The sequence below is a fragment of the Camelus bactrianus genome, chromosome 8 (genome assembly GCF_048773025.1).
Source record: "Camelus bactrianus isolate YW-2024 breed Bactrian camel chromosome 8, ASM4877302v1, whole genome shotgun sequence".
NCBI lineage: Eukaryota > Metazoa > Chordata > Mammalia > Artiodactyla > Camelidae > Camelus > Camelus bactrianus.
In genome coordinates, this window is record NC_133546.1 from 94,569,840 (window position 1) to 94,586,158 (window position 16,319).

Sequence of the window (16,319 nt, forward strand, 5' to 3'; positions counted from 1 at the left end):
AACAAGACTCTCCTCAGCTAAAAAGTTCACCCACTCTTCACTGATTTCTTAATCTCCTTTCCTAGCTAATTGCAACAGACTAACAACTCCCTCCACCAAGCTCCCCAACTATGTCAGTTTGTCTCCCCAAACAGAAAGTGAGGTCCATAAAAGAGGTGACTCCATAGTCACCTCTGAATTCCTAGCATACAGTAATGTCAATAAATAGAACTATGATTATGGCTTCTTTCCTTTAAAACCTTTCTGGTTATTTGAATGAGACCTTGGAAGAGAGGTGTTTACGGTCCAGTATATTGATCCACAAGACTCTGGAGGCCTTTTTCGGAATGGCGGTTCACTGATCCATTCAAAACACAATTTCTCATTCCAGGAGTAGCTGTGTTTTTCTGCCAGGAGTTTGTGGTCACTCTCATGCCAGAACAGCTTTAAATTATATCCCTATTTTGGATTTGTTATTTTCCCCTCTCCCAACATAATTGACTTTCCTTACTTTCTTGCCTTGAGGAATTATTTTTTCTTAGTTCACCCTTTAGTAAACCAGGCTTCTCAGGATCTGCTTGGCCTTACATAAGATCAGCCAATCAACTCCCATTGTGAGAGGCTTGGGGCTCAACTCCTGCCCTCCTGTCAGGGCATTTGAAACCCAGCTCAGGAGCCAAACGGCCCCCCAAGCGCTTCTAATGCTCGCTTACTTCCCAGAATCCCTTTCTTGTTTGTCTTGGATTCTGAGTATTTCCCCTCACTTTCTTGGCAATTAGCTGTGAAGCTGGAAAGATGAGGAAGGAAGGTTTTATTTCTTAATCAGCATTTTAAGGAACTTATGTAATGAAGGTTTTAACGAGTTTCTATATCACTCCATTGCCGAGACAGGAAACACACTAGATATTTTCTAAATTTAGGTATCATGTGCATTTTTTCTTTGCTTTTCTTTTCTTAACTAACAGATACTGTTTAATTAAAAAAATAAGGCCCCAAATAGGATAGAACCTTGAAATGGCATACAAAATTAAAGGGCAAAGACAGAAAAATGAGAAATACTCTAAAAAGTTAATAAAATACATACATAATGGATCAGAGCAGCAATTTTCAGTAACAGCTAATTGAAACATGACCATGAGGTAGAACTTCTCTCCTGTCAGGAGATGGCCAACAGAAAATAGAATTAAAACAACAAACTGAAATTCTACTTGTGGCAAGGTACAGAAGGCTACCAGCTAAATGTGTCTTCTTCTGGAAAAGAGGGAGGCCCACCAGCTCTTTAATGTGGAGCCAGAGCCCAGGGGAGGGCGGTGAAGAACCGCCCTGTAAGTACCCAATTAGGAAAGTGGGTGATGAATAAAGAGACGTGAGCTTTCATGACAGAGATGATACTACTATTCACTTGTCCTGTAAAGTATGTCTTCACATTCAGTGATCAATACCTCGGCGTCCTCAGGGATTGAGATTATAGGAAAATGCACAGCCTGAGCCCAGACCTCCTCTTTGAGCTCGTGACATTGCACTTAGATGTCTCAAGGGCACCTCCAACTCCACCTGAAAAGAGCTGACTTCACGGATCTCCTCCCATAGCCGTCCTGCCCAGGGCCACTGGTTGGGGGGCAAGGTCTCTCTGCCTCTCCAAGCTCAGGCCCATCACTCACAGATGTGACTGGACCCATCCTTCAGGGCCCAGATTTCCTCAGTCACCGAGCCCCACCACCCACAACTGACCTACCAGGTACTCACTGGAACTCACTCAGCACTGACTTTGTGCTGGGGTCCATGCTGCACACTGTGAACACGTTATCTCACTGGATCTCCACAGCAGTCCTGGGAAGTCGGTATGTCACTGCTTCAATTGATTAGATAAATTGTTTCACTTCCTTGAGTGCGTCATCCAAAGTGAAACGGCTACTAAGCCACAAACATGGGACTGAAAACCACTTGAAAATTGAACACTGCTACACCTCGCAGCCACCCTACTCTGACTCATCACATAACCTCCTGCCGAGCCTTCTAAATGTTTCCCAGCATTCTACAATACAAAAGTGATCTATGAGAGCACCCTACTCCCCTATTTAAAATCTGTCAATGACGGTCCACTGCCCTTAAGAGAAAGCCCCACTGGGCCTGAGAACAGCCCAATGGCCCGGCATCCTCATTCCCTGCACGGCCACGCCACCTCACCCACAACGCAGCTCTACACTGGCCATGACCAAGACAAGGATGCTGACTCCGTACAACCTGGGGCTCATCTCACTCGAACAATGATCACCTTCTTCAGTGGTCACCCTCTTCATTGCTGACTCTCAAAAAAATGTTTTTTTCAGGATGAATCAATATCTTTTTCCTCACAACTTCCAGTCATTGATAATGAGCTCCCCCCAAAAGAGAGAAGACCTAATTCTCAGTCTCCTTATCTGTAAAGTGAGAATAACAAGGAAATATGTGAGGTTTTAAGAGAAATAATATTCATGTGAGGCTGAGGGACAATTCCACCATACAGTAAGCACTCAATATGTGCTTACTTAATATTAATAAGAATATATTCCATTCCAGCAAACTTAAATCAACGTTTTATGGCTTTGTCCAACAGACTACAGACAAACTGTTGGATGAAACCCTTTGAGCAGATCAGCACAAGCGTACAGGGAGAGGTAAGCGCTGACTCCATTTACAGCTGCAGCCAACCAGCACTATGGGGCGGGGGCAGTTTGCTCAAACTCTTACATGTTGCTTGAGCATTTAGTTGTCATTATTGAATAAACATGTGTAGTTTAGTCAAAGCTCCTGAAACATAAATCTTCAAAGATTGATGCAAATTGGGTTTCAAGTACAACACTCTCACTAGAAATTATTTGAAAATGATAATCTTAGCTCCTCTGCACATCAAAAGGGCATGTTCTTAATGTATCTGACTAAATACACCGGAAGAGTTGTTTAAAAGAAATTAAGATAAAGCCATCCTGAATAAGCTGTCAGTATCATCTACACAAAGCCCCACCCAAGGGTCTCATTTCTCATTTCTCACTTCCACATAGGTGTTCATGTAGCCTAACTTGGGTCTTGGTTTCTTATAACACAGGGTTGGGAAGAGATGTGGATAGATTTATGTAGCAAATTTAAACCTAGGGTATTTGTTGTGTAGGAATCCTACAAATAAACAAATTGATATATAGTCCGCCTGAAGAAGCATAGCCTTTCCATTTACAACAGCATTAAAAATAAAATGAGAGATACATTTAACAAAAATTTACAAGATTTGTACATTGAACATTTTGAAGTATCACCGAAGAAAACTTTAAAAGATTTACATATATGGAAGGCATCCCATGTTCATGGAATAGTAGACAATATTGTTAAAAATGTTAAGACTCCCCAAAGTGATCTACAAATTCAGTGGAATCGCTATCAAAATTCCAGCTGAATTCTTTTCAAAAATTGAAAAACTGATACCAAAATTCATATGGAAGTGCAAGGGGACCAGGACAGACAAAACAATCTTGAAAAAGAAGAACAAAGTTGGAGGACTCACTTTAAAGTTTACTAAAAAGCTATAGTACTCAAGTCAGTATAGTGCTGGCATAAGTTTGGATAAATAAGTCAATGAGACACAATAAAACCCAGAGGGGAAAAACTTACATTTACAGTCAGTTTTCCACAAGAGTGCCAAAAACACTCCATTGAAAGAATAGTCTATTCAACAAATGATGCAAGGACAGCTGGGTATCTGCAGGCAAAAGAATGAATATGGAATCTGGACCCCCCATAATGTATATAACAAATAAAAATTAATTCAAAATGGATCACAGACAGAAACATAATAACTAAACCTATAAACTTTCTAAAAGAAGACACAGTATAAATCTTTGTGGTCCTAGGATAGGTTTTGGTTTCCTAGATACAATACCAAGAGCAGAAGTGACAGAAGATAAAGGCAGATAAACTGGACTTCATCAAAGTTAAAACCTTTTTCTTACAAAGGACATCATCAAGAAAGTGAAATTACAGGGGAAGGTTGTTTCTAAGGGATAGAGTGCGTGCTTAGCAAGAAAAATAAAATAAATCAATACATCTAATTACCTCCCCTATAAAGAAATTGTTTTAATGTTTAAGAAAACTAAAGTGAAATGAGAATCTGCAGAATAGGAGAAAAATTTTGCAAAGCATATATCTAATAAGAGACTAGTATCCAGGATATATAACAAATGCTTACAACTGAACAAGACAAAGAAAATCGACCCAATTTTTAAATTTGCCAAGGATTTAAATAGATACACAAATGTCCAATAAGCATATGAAAAGATGCTCAGCATCACTAGCCAAATCAGTATCAAAATGCGATCTCATTTTACACCCAATAGGATGGTTATAATCAAACATGGACAATAACAAGTGTCGTTCAGGAGGAAGAGATACCTTATATGTGGCCATTGGAAAGGTACAATGGTGCAGCTTCTTTGCAGAAGTCTGGTGTTTCCTCAAAAGTTTAGAGTTATATGGCTCAGCAATTCCCCTCCTACATATTGAGCCATCCCTCAGTATCCTCGGGGGGTTGATTTCTGGAACCCCCACCCTGGATACCATAATCCAAGGATGTTCGAGTCTCTTTACACTCAGCCATCTGGATCCATGAAGTGGAAACTACACATAAGGTGGGCCAACTCTACAGCCAAAAGAATGAAAACATATTCTCACAAAAAACTTGTACATCAATATTCATAGTAGCCAAAAGTTACAAACAATATCCATCCATCAATGAATGTATAAACAAAATTACCAAGCATAGTCCCACAAAGTTTTGGTCTTTGAATCTTTGACAAAGGAGGTGAGAACATACAATAGAATAAAGATAGCCTCTTCAGCAAATGGTGTAGGGAAAACTGGACAGCTGCATGTAAATCAATGAAGTTAGACTACTCCTTCACAGCATACACAAAAATAAATTCAAAATGGCTTAAAGACTTAAATATGTAGACAAGACGCTATAAACCTCTTAGACGAAAAGATAGGCAAATCATCTGACATACATCTCAGCAATGTTCTCCTAGAGCAGTCTACTCAAGCAATAGAAATACAAGCAAATATATATAAGTGGGATCTAATTAAACTTACAAGCTTTTGAACAGCAAAGGAAACAGTAAGCAAAACAAAAAAACAACCTATGGAATGGAAGAAAATATTTGCAATGAATTAAACTGACAAGGGCCTAATTCCCAGAATATGTAAACACCTTTTACACTTGATAAGAAAGAAAAACAAACAATTCAATCCAGAAATGGGCAGAAGACCTAAACAAACATTTCTCCAATGAAAACATACAAATGGCCAATAGGCACATGAAAAAATGCTCAATATCATTATCAGAGAAATGCAAATCAAAACTGCAATCAAGTATCACCTCTCACCAGTCAGAATAGCCATCATTCAGAAGTTCACAAACAATAAATGCTGGAGAGGCTGTGGAGAATAGGGAAAGCTCCTACAGTGTGGTGAGAATGCAGTTTGGTGGAGCCATTATGGAAAACACTATAGATGTTCCTCAAAAGACAAAAAATTGACCTCTCATATGACCCAGAAATCCCACTCCTGGGCTTATATCCAGAAGTAACCCTAATTCAAAAAGACACCTACACCCCAATGTTCAGAGCAGCACTATTTACAATAGCAAGACATGGAAATAACCTAAATGTCCACTGGCAGATGACTGGATAAAGAGGTTGTAGTATATTTGTACATTAGACTACTATTCATCCATAAAAAAATAATAAATTAATGCCATTTGCAGCAGCATGAATGGACTTGGAGAATGACATTCTAAGTGAAGTAAGCCAGAAAGAGAAAGAAAAATACCATATGAGATCGCTCACATGTGGAATCTAAAAAAAAATAAAACAACCAACAAACAAAAAGATAAAGTTATCTACAGAACAGAAACAGACACAGAGACATAGAAACCAAACTATGGTTACCAGAGGGGAGAGGGTATGGGAAGGAATAAATTGGGAGTTCAAGATTTGCAGATACCGACTATGTATAGAATAAACGGCAAATTTATACTGTATAGCACAGGAAAATATATTTAGTATCTTATAGTAAATTATGTTTAAAAAGAATGTGGAAATGAATACAGGTATGTTCCTATATAACTGAAGTGTTGTGTTGTACACAAGAAACTGATGCAGCATTATAAACTGACTAGACTTCAATTAAAATATGTTTAAATAGACCAAAAACGAACAAAAAGAAAAAGGATATTATCAAACCAAAGAATAAAGTACTGATTCAGGCTACAACATGGATGAACCTTCAAATTTTATGCTAAAAAAAGCCAGACACAAAAGGGCTAATTGTGCCCTTTTAGGTGAACTGTATCTAAGCGTTTATTGTACTATTCCTATAAATTTTCCGGAGGTTTGAATTCTATCAAAATCAAAATAAAATGTATTATTCATTAAAAACATAAAACGATTCCTCACAGGAGGGCTTTAATTATTAAATGCAGAAATGCATGTAAAGCTCCTGGAACAACAATTTGCATGTCCACAGACAGTCACTGCTGTCACTGCCACTCAGGGGGTGGTGCCAGCACTGATGAGACCTGCCTCCACTTGCGGCCCTGCAGGCAGGAGTGAGGGCCTGGGCTCTGACAGGCAGGGTGAGCGTGAACCTGGGTCAGACACAGCAACGCCCCAGACTCTGCGATAACCAGCTTTCTTATACAAACTTCTCCATGTAACATAAACACACTACAGGGATATATCTTACAACACAGGGAATATAGCCAATGTTTTACAAAAACTATAAAAGGAGCATAACATTAAAAATTGTGCATCTATTTAACACCCTGATACTTATATCATATTGTAAATCAGCTATACCTTTATAAAAAATTAAAAAAGTGATTTTAAAATGTTTTCCCTTTAATATTCCATTCGGTTTTTAAGTAACTACTAAACAGCTTAGAATGTATAAAAACATTTAAGTGTGATAAATTTGTTTACATATATATTTACTTTCAACTTCCTGCTAAAAGAGAATTTAAACAATTTTTTAAACACAGCTTAACAACCATAACAACAAAAAGACAAAAGTGGCAGTGAAGAGAAAAAGGAGATTCAATACTTAAATGAAACCAGGGGGAGGTAAAGTCATAAAAATGGATGCCATGAAGTCAGGGTAAGTGTTAAAGGCCGACTAGAAATTCAGCTGTAAGATTCTTGGCAGCTAAAGCAAAAAGAAAAAGATGATGAGGTGGTGGTAGAGCTCAGTGGTAGAGCGAGTGCTTAGCATGCACGGGGTTCTGAGGTCAAGCCCCAGGGCCTCCACTAACAGATAAATACACCTAATTGCCTAACCCCCAAAAAGAGCCCCAAAGAAAAGGAAAAGAGAAATTTCTTTATGAAAGATATCTGATATTAAATTTCGATTAAATACTTAAAAAAAAAATAGAAAAAGATGAGTGACACAAGCGATAATGCCCGTGAGATAAATCTGCGGTGGCTGCTGGCAAGTCCCCATGTCCCACGTGGGAAAATCTGAAACATCCTTCTCACCACTCAGAGTCATCCTCAGCCCACACCACCCCTCCCCCTGTTAAATGCAGGAGCACAAGCAGGGCCTGGCCTTTGCTCTCTCTGTGTCACCACAGTGAGACAAGATGGAAGGGGCCAGAGCACAGCCATTCAAGGAAAGCCACAGTAATTAACATCAAAATGGTGAAGCATTCAACCCCCAATAGGCCTTGAGGCTCAGGATGAAGAGATTTAACTTCTAGCAGAACTTGAGCATCATTTTACACCCACTGTAATAGTAACATGGTGAATAACACAACCCCAGGCATCATGGCAGTCCCAAGGCTAGCCAAAAAAGGTCAAATGGTGGGAAATGGCCAACTCCCTGGGAATTCCAACCCCTTGCCCCTAGGCAGGTCCTTCTACTTATTAGCATATGAAACCACCAAGCCCATGAAAACCAGCAACACAGCACCACCTCGCGGGCACCCCTCCCTATCCCTCTTTGGAGAAGGCCCACACTCTGTCTGTGGAGTGTGTACCTACTTTTTTTTTTAGTTAGCATTAAAGATTTTTATTTCAAAATACAGACGTTTTCTAAGCATTACAGCCAACAGGTGACACTTAAAATTCAGCAACGCTTTGTTTACGCTTTAGCCATAGTTCTAACAGATTTCATGCTCAAAAAAAACAAAAAAAAGAGAAAGAAGAAATTGAAAAAAATAAAAAACCCTGCCATATTTGAAAGAATTAAGATCAACGATAGTCAAATTTCAAGTAAAAATGCATTTCACACAAAATAGAGAAAATGCTCAGAAAGGGTTTTATATCTGGAACAATTCCTTGAAAACTTCCTCACATTCTTTTTTTTTTTTTTTTACATTTTTTATTGATTTATAATCATTTCACAATGTTGTATCAAATTCCAGTATTCAGCACAATTTTTCAGTCATACATGCACATATTAACACTCATTGTCACACTTTTTTCTCTGTTAGATACCATAACACTTTGTGTAAATTTCCCTGTGCTGTACAGTATAATCTTGTTTATCTATTCTACAATTTTGATATCCCAGTACCTACTTTTAATCTGAGCATCAAACCCCAAAACCTCGTGGTGTTTCTCTTGCCTTTCAATGTATCTATCTGAATAAATCTACCTTTACTCAACAGTGGCTTGGTTTTGAATTCTTTCCTGCATGAAACCAAGGACCCACATCGGACGGGGCACATTCCAGGGGCTCAACCAAAGCCTGGGGCACAGCCCTTCTCATGCCCCATGTTTTTTTTGTATCAACAGGACTGGATTTTGAAGGGAGCTCTGAGGACCCAGCTAAGGGACAGAAGCAGCCCCCAGGGCTCGAATTGGCGGGCAGCCCCTCCCCCAGCAGGGGCCTGGGGTCTGCTCAGTTCTCTGTGGTTCTCTGTTGTGCTGACTCCCCAGCCAGAGAGAGTTCTCCCTAGGCCTATCCCCACAAAACCCTTCTCTCCAAAATACAAGCACATCATGTCACAGTCCTCTTGTTCAACCAGGAAATGTTCAGCCCACATTTTCCTTCCCCAGTAAAAACCTAACTGTCCTCCCTCCGATCCCACCACTTCTTTCTTTGTGAGAACTCTGCACTCCCCACACACCATCGTGAACGCAGGTGCCTTGCTGGTTGGGACCGAGATGTTTCAGTCTCACACAGCCTGCGTCCTTTCACTTTACCCTTGCTACATTAAAAAAGTCTTTCCTGAGTCTCCCACCCAACTGATTCTGAAATTCAAAAAGTGCTGAGTTTACGGTCACTATGTGCATAATTCCCTGCTTTTGGCTAGGTTTCCTTCTCAAGATCTTCATTAAGAAGCTGCATCAAGACGTTTTAAAGAGGCTATTCTTACATCTGAGCAGATGAGCCTGCATAAAATTTAAATGGCTTTGAAGAGAGAGTTAACCAGGAACAGAGAGGTCGCAGGTCCTAGTCAAGAGTGTCATGAGGCAAAATGTTCTTCAAAGGCTCAGAGTGGCTTCTGAACACGGAGTCAGAAGGGAGGAGGTGCCAGGCAGTGAGTGGGGTGAGTGACACAGGGTACGCTTCCCCAGCTGGGGAAGAAATGGTTTTTTTTCTATTTTTCCAAAAAATTTCTTACTATCTTTTTCTCCTATTGTCACATACCATTTCCTATGAATTAAGAAAATCAATGTCAGTCATTTGGGCCACTTGGGAGAAGCTACATGATGCCATTCACAGGGCTGGGGCATGAGAGCCACACCAGTCTAAGTTGAAAGACAAGCGGGGTTATTTCCATGGTGATCACGGGCATGCAGCAAATTTCCCAGCTTCAATGACCTCATCTCAAAGGTGGGGCCAATAAAACTACCTAGCAAAATGCATGATGATTATGGCCAACATCTGTTTACTAGGTAAGTGACCGTGACAGCTGCCAGTTAATGGGGAATGAGAATGATCAACGAGGCCCAGTCTACCTGGTCACAAGCACCCTGCCTTCCTGCCTTGGTGCAGCAGCAGAGCTTGTTTAGCTGAGATGAACGCCCCCAGAGGAGCCCCGACGAGAAAGATCCCAGCGCTGCACTGCGAGGCCTGTTCCTTTCCTTCTCAGAGCTGATCACAGTTTGCAGTCATCTGTTTTTATGTTTATCACTTTTGTAACTGCCTCCCCTCCGGAGTTTTGCTCAAGGAGCACAGGGCCAGGTGTGTCTTGCTACCTGCTGGATATTCTGTGCTGGGTGACAGTCGACCCAACATCTGGCTCTGGTGCTTAATGAAGAGGGTAGAAGGCCCAGGGGCCCATGCCAAATCGAGGCACCTGCACCCAAAATTATGGTCTGACTTTGGGCAAATTACACAGTCTTCTTTACCCTGAGATTCCTCATCTGTCCATGAAAATAACTGCCCATGGCACACAGAGTTACAAGGATTAATAGAAATCACCAAATTCACAACGTATTCAAGGGGCCACCAGTGCGCCCTCAACAGACACATGCTGTCTTTACGGCTCTGACACACGCGAAGCGGGGCGGCCGCACACAGTGAACACTGCTAAGTGCCAGTGTGTTAAGTGCTTCATGTGTGCTCTAATACTCTTTACAACTTACAACAATCCCAGGAACAAAAGAGTATTATCATGCGCATTTCACAGAATCACCAACAGGTTAAGAGAGGTTACATTCTATTCCAAGGCCCTATGGTGAGGAAATGGCGATTTAAACCTGAATCTGGGCCCAGACGTGGGCTCCATCTCTCTCCCATCCACCTGACCACTTGCCTATGAAATCCACCTGTCCAATACACAATTTCCAGCTGGCCAGCTCTTAAATGCATTGTGTTCCAACTTTTGTCAATGTTGGTTAATTACCATAAATTGTTCTCAGAAACCACTACAGAAAAGAAAGGTGGAATCACGTCCCTGCCCACAAAGGAGAGGAAATCTGCCTTGCCTTCTCCTGTAATGTGCAGAAAGCCTTCCCTACACCACCAAATCATTTTGTATCCTTCCTCCATGTTTATGTTTGCACGCAGCTTATTAAAGTAGAAGGTACCTGCAGTAATTCCATCTCGGTTGCTTTCCAAGGTTGCAGATTATCCATAGTCAGTCTGTGAAAGAAATTATTACAATGTGAATGAAAATACTGCAACCATGTCAGTAAACAAAGAATGCTGAAACCAAGTCATCAGCGGCTGCCAACACACCCCAGCAAGGACAGGCCTGCAGCCCAGCCTCTGCAGCCACTCACAACGGTGCCCTCTGAGCAGACTCAGAATAAGAAAGGACAGGATATTAGCCCTAGATAGCTAGGTGTTTGTCTAAAGAAGGAATTCAGTGAGTCCAAATGTTTGCTTCCTCCCATACATGGAAAAGCACTAAATTCTTGAACTTGACATACCTGGCTTTCTTTAGATAACAAGCAATCTTTTATTGTTCCAACTTCCCGGTCTTTGTTGTAAAGCTCCTATATATCCTAGTTCCTCCCGAACCTCTTCTGAGCAGTCCCTCAGAGAGATCTGAGAGGCTGTCATCCCAGGTCAAGTCCTCCTGCCAAATAAATCATAACTCTTAACTTTTAGGCTGCACATGTATTTCAGTCAAAAGTTTTGGAAACCATGAAAGGACCCAGAGCAGACTTCTCTCCAGCTGAACTCTCCGAGGAACTGGAGCCTTGGTACCAGCAGTGGCCCTTTGTGCCCGTCTGCCTCCTCGGGGAGTCCAGATGAATTTGAGTGAGTCTCTTCTGGTTCTAGGATCTCCCATATTGGTTGATGATCCTGAGTTTTATTTGGCAGTGTATCCAGGTACCTGGCCCTCCAGTTGAAAGATACTGGGGGGAAAATTACCCACCCAGTGGAGACATGCTGGGTGGGGCCTGGTTGAAAGATAACAGGAAACACCCAACTTGAGGAGACGTCCAAAGTGGGGCTGGTGGAAACATACCAGGAAAGTACTCACCCAGTGGAGACGTCCCGAGTTGGTCCAAGTTGAAAGACACTGGGTTCAGGACTGAGTGGTTAGGTAAGAGGCTGGTCTAATGTTTTCCTCAATTTGGTTACCTCTACTGAATTTTTCAGGATAAAAGTAAAACTCTTATGAGGAACTTTTCAACTCCAAAATTGGGACCCTCCTCCTGGCTGGTAACAGCTTTCTCCAGTGACAGAGAAACTTGCAGGTTTGGTAGAGGCAAATACTTCATGCCATATAGTTGTCCCTGTGGGAAAACTTACTAGCAATTTTATTTTGAGAACCCGACCTTAGAATGGGGAATAGAACTTTCAAAAAAAGAAAAAAAAAAAGAAAAGAAAAGAAAAGAAAAAGAAATGACAGATTGCCAGCCTCCATCTTATACCACAGCCAGGTTTATATACGTACAAATCTTACAACATTAATTGCAAAAAAAAAAAAACAAAACAAAAAACCTCACCCTGAAAGTAACTAACCAGGACTGTTAAAAACATTTTTAGGAATTCTGAACTTATAAAACAAAATCCCCTTTAGGGGTATCTTGGATGTTTTTTCCTATGTCCTTGAAATGAAAACTTTTTATCTTTCTCTGGGTATTTTATTTTTGTGTACGTATATATATATGTGTTTCATTTTTTTTTAAAGGAAACCTTGGAATCTGCCATACAAAAGGTAGAAATATTGTGTACATATGGTGGCCACGCAAATAAATTGGGATTCTCAACATTCCTTTGATTGTACCAATTTTCAGATATTTTGCCATCTTAACCTTTGTTTCATCAGCATGTACCACAAAGGCCTTTAGCTTTTGGAGAGTAAACTTTTGAATTTTATTTAGGCAACACACCCACTCTCATGTGGAAAATCCTCTTCATCTTATTGGTTTAAAAAATATATATATATTTTATTTTATATAAATGAATATATATAAATTGATGGCCATATGTTGGATCCTTTAATTTGGAAAAACTTTTAAATTGGTGAAAGTTGAAAGAGCTCTCTGTATAAACATCTGTTTTATTGGTAACTAATAAAATCAAGTTTAAAGGTCGAAAAATATATCTAATGTTTAACTTAATAACTCAGTTAAAAAAAAAAAACTGGTTTCAAAAGCTACATTTGTGTTTTTACTTTCCAATCAATGGTTTTAGACATGCTAATAAAAACTTAGAATAATTAATGTTAATTAGGTTGAATAACTGGAAAAAGAATTGTAAAGATGTAGGAAAAAAAAGATAAGGGGCTTATCCCAAATGGATAAATATTTTTATATGGTTATTTTGAATGAGATAAATAAAATGGACATTTTTGCATTTACATGCAAGGTTTTGATACTACACTACGTAAAGTTAAAAAAAAAAGAGCCAAAGATATCACCTACTACCTCCAACATTAAAGTTCAAACAAGTCCGTTTTATTTACCACAGTTTTAAATATATGTATTTATAGGGCTAAAATATATATATATATATATAAAAATATATAGACTGAAATACTTGATCAATGATTGGGACAACAGACCAATTAATGAAATTAAAATTGAGAAGGGCCTAAGCTCTTTGGCTCAAACTTTGGGATCCCAGAGACTTTTCTATAAAATTAGATACAATGCACGGAAAAAAAAAAAGGCTTTTGGCACTCCTTCTAGAAATAAGAATTAATGATTAAACATAATAAATATAAAAATTAAAGGTATAAAATTTAATAAAATTGAGATAAAAGTTTGTAAAAATTGGTATATTAAATGGGCTTTGTATAAATATCTTCCTTAATTATCTTTTGGGATAGATATGTTTCAATGGAAAAACGCTTCCTTTTCTTGGTATTACAAGGCTGGGCACGTATCTATCCCTCAGAAAATATTAATTGAACACAGTAAAGGAAACCAATAGAGTTACATGAGCTGTCCAATATAACGTAAAACTAAAAACTAATATTCAGTAGCTAATAAAAAATATAATAAGAGGTTTACCCTGGGTTTAACCTATAACTCAAGGAAAAGAGACCTTACTAAATGCCTTATGCAAGCTTTCAAAGGCAAGATAAAGTAAACCTTAAAATTTTAAACATGGAATTCTTTGTTTACAGCTCTTCTCACTGATACAAAGAAGCAAATTAAGGAGATACAATTGGGCCTGCATGACAGAGAAATTCTCTGGGGAACTGGAAGCGTGTGTCTTTGTCTTGCAGATCAGAAATGTAAATACAGCAAACAGTGACCTAGGACTGAGCCTAATTAGCTCAACGAGATAAAACTCAGGGCCAAAGAAATTTGTGGCATTTTACAACTCAGAACCCTGATGGGTCCTTAAGTCTTTGTCAAGAAATCTTAAATGTCTGTTTCATAAATGGTAAGACAGTGATTTGAGCAAGCAAATTCAGTTCACTACAACTATTATTATACTTATCTCATAAGTAAGTTTTGAAGTGAAGCTATGAAATCTCTAACTTTTGTCTGTTTATAAGCCTGCGTACACATTGTAGATGTGAGATAATTCTACAGCTGAAAAAATAAAAATCAATGTCAAAGAGCTCTGCTTAATTGGCGTAAAAAATAAGAGCTTACAAATTAAGTAGTTTTAAAATAAAAACTGACCAAATTGACCTTCAGCTTCATGTGAACTGGAAAATATTCAATATTAAGATAATATTTGATATTGTTTAGTTTAAGTATGTTCTAATTAATATAGACATCTTTAAAGTCACCACTATTAAGTATAGTACTTTTACTGAACCTAGGTTTAATGAAAGTCAAATAAGATCCTGTTATATCTGGTGCAGATTTGTTAAAAAATATAATAGTAATGTGGTGTGGTAAAATTTAAATAAATTAAATGCAAATGAGATGAGAGCTTTGGGTAAATTTTTAAAATATATTTTTAAAATGTATATTTAAGATAATCTCTAAATGTTTGATATCTTTAAATTCTAGAGTTGTGCTACATTAAGTTAAATGATAGGATTTTATTAAATAGCTATGCCATTTTCAGATAAAATAAGATTGAAATATGAATTATTTAACATTTAACTTCCTCTTACAGAGAAAATAAAGGTGTTTAGAAGTATTAATAAATGGTTGGTGCCACCTTGAAATAGTCTTTATTATTAAGGGAATGATCTCAGTATCCTAGGAAAGTAAGATAAATGTGTAAAGGAAGATATAAGAATGGAATTATATTTTGTTAATGAAAAATAGTGACTTTGTCCTGAAGCTGGTTACTTCTGAATGGAATAGAAAATAAGGAACAAACTAATATGAGTATAGAAAGCTGTGGAAGGCTTGTGGAAGAGGAACCCTGAAGAAAGGGATTTGTACGTGGTCGGAATTGGCTAAATTTAGAATCAACTTGGGCAAAGTAAATGAATCTTAGACATAAACTGGTACAAGAGTAGATTTGGTTTACTCTCTGTTAAGAGGACAAAATTGTCTTGAAATGTTAATCCACCTTCAGTAACAAATTGTAAAGCTTCTTATACCACTTACCTGATCTGTTCTGCCTTTACCTTTGACGTATTTTCTTAATGAATAAGTACTACTTCACAGTGATCTATATGTTTACGTGACCAAGTGTTTTAAAATCTTTTAACAAACTCCCCAAATATCAATTTCTAATTAAAGTTCTTTTAATCTCCAGTTAAGTTTGGGATGCTACAGAGGGCCCCTGAAACATCCCAAAGAGAGATTTTAAACTAGTAAATTTATTTGGCATGTTAAATACATGGTATTGTCAAATGAATAATAAATCTTCTAAGGTTATATTGTATGAGAAAATATTATTAATATAGATACTCTAGAAATTATATGGACTCACTAAAATCTGGCATATCTAAAATGTTACCAGTCATATTTCTGGTTATAGTGACCAGGTTTCTTCATCGATTATAGTGTAACGGTGTCTAAACATGCTTTTAAATTTTTGTCATTTATAGACAGTTAATTGCTTTCTTCTGATGATTTTGCAAAATGCTTTCTCTTCAAGGAGATTTACTGGTTTCTAATAAATTTCAAACTATAACACTGAACTAAACTCGGTAAGAAATTTTAAATGTCTAATGAAAACTGATTAAAAAATTAGTTACATGGGACAGAGTAAACTGGTGAATATGGTTATAATTTTTGATTTTGTCTGACATACTACTGGCTTTTAACCTGTTTCCCTGACATAAAGAAACTCTTCTCCTTAACTAGTTATGATTCACAGAAATTTGATAAATTATACCTATGTAAGCAGACTTGGAACAGTTATCTTTTCTCTCTATCTGATCCCTCAAGAGACTAAAATCTCTTAGGTCCCCAGTGGCTCTATCAGACAAATGAGGAAGATCATCTCCTAACAGATATAGGAATCTCAAGGTATTTTAAGGA

At 38.3% G+C, this 16,319-nt stretch overlaps 1 protein-coding gene across 1 annotated transcript in view; it reads right to left on the reverse strand.

The window, feature by feature from the left end:
* The window catches only part of LOC141578437 (uncharacterized), a 511,397-nt gene that overhangs the window by 98,639 nt on the left and 396,439 nt on the right, over window positions 1-16,319 (reverse strand). The gene's annotated exons all lie outside the window — the stretch shown is intronic.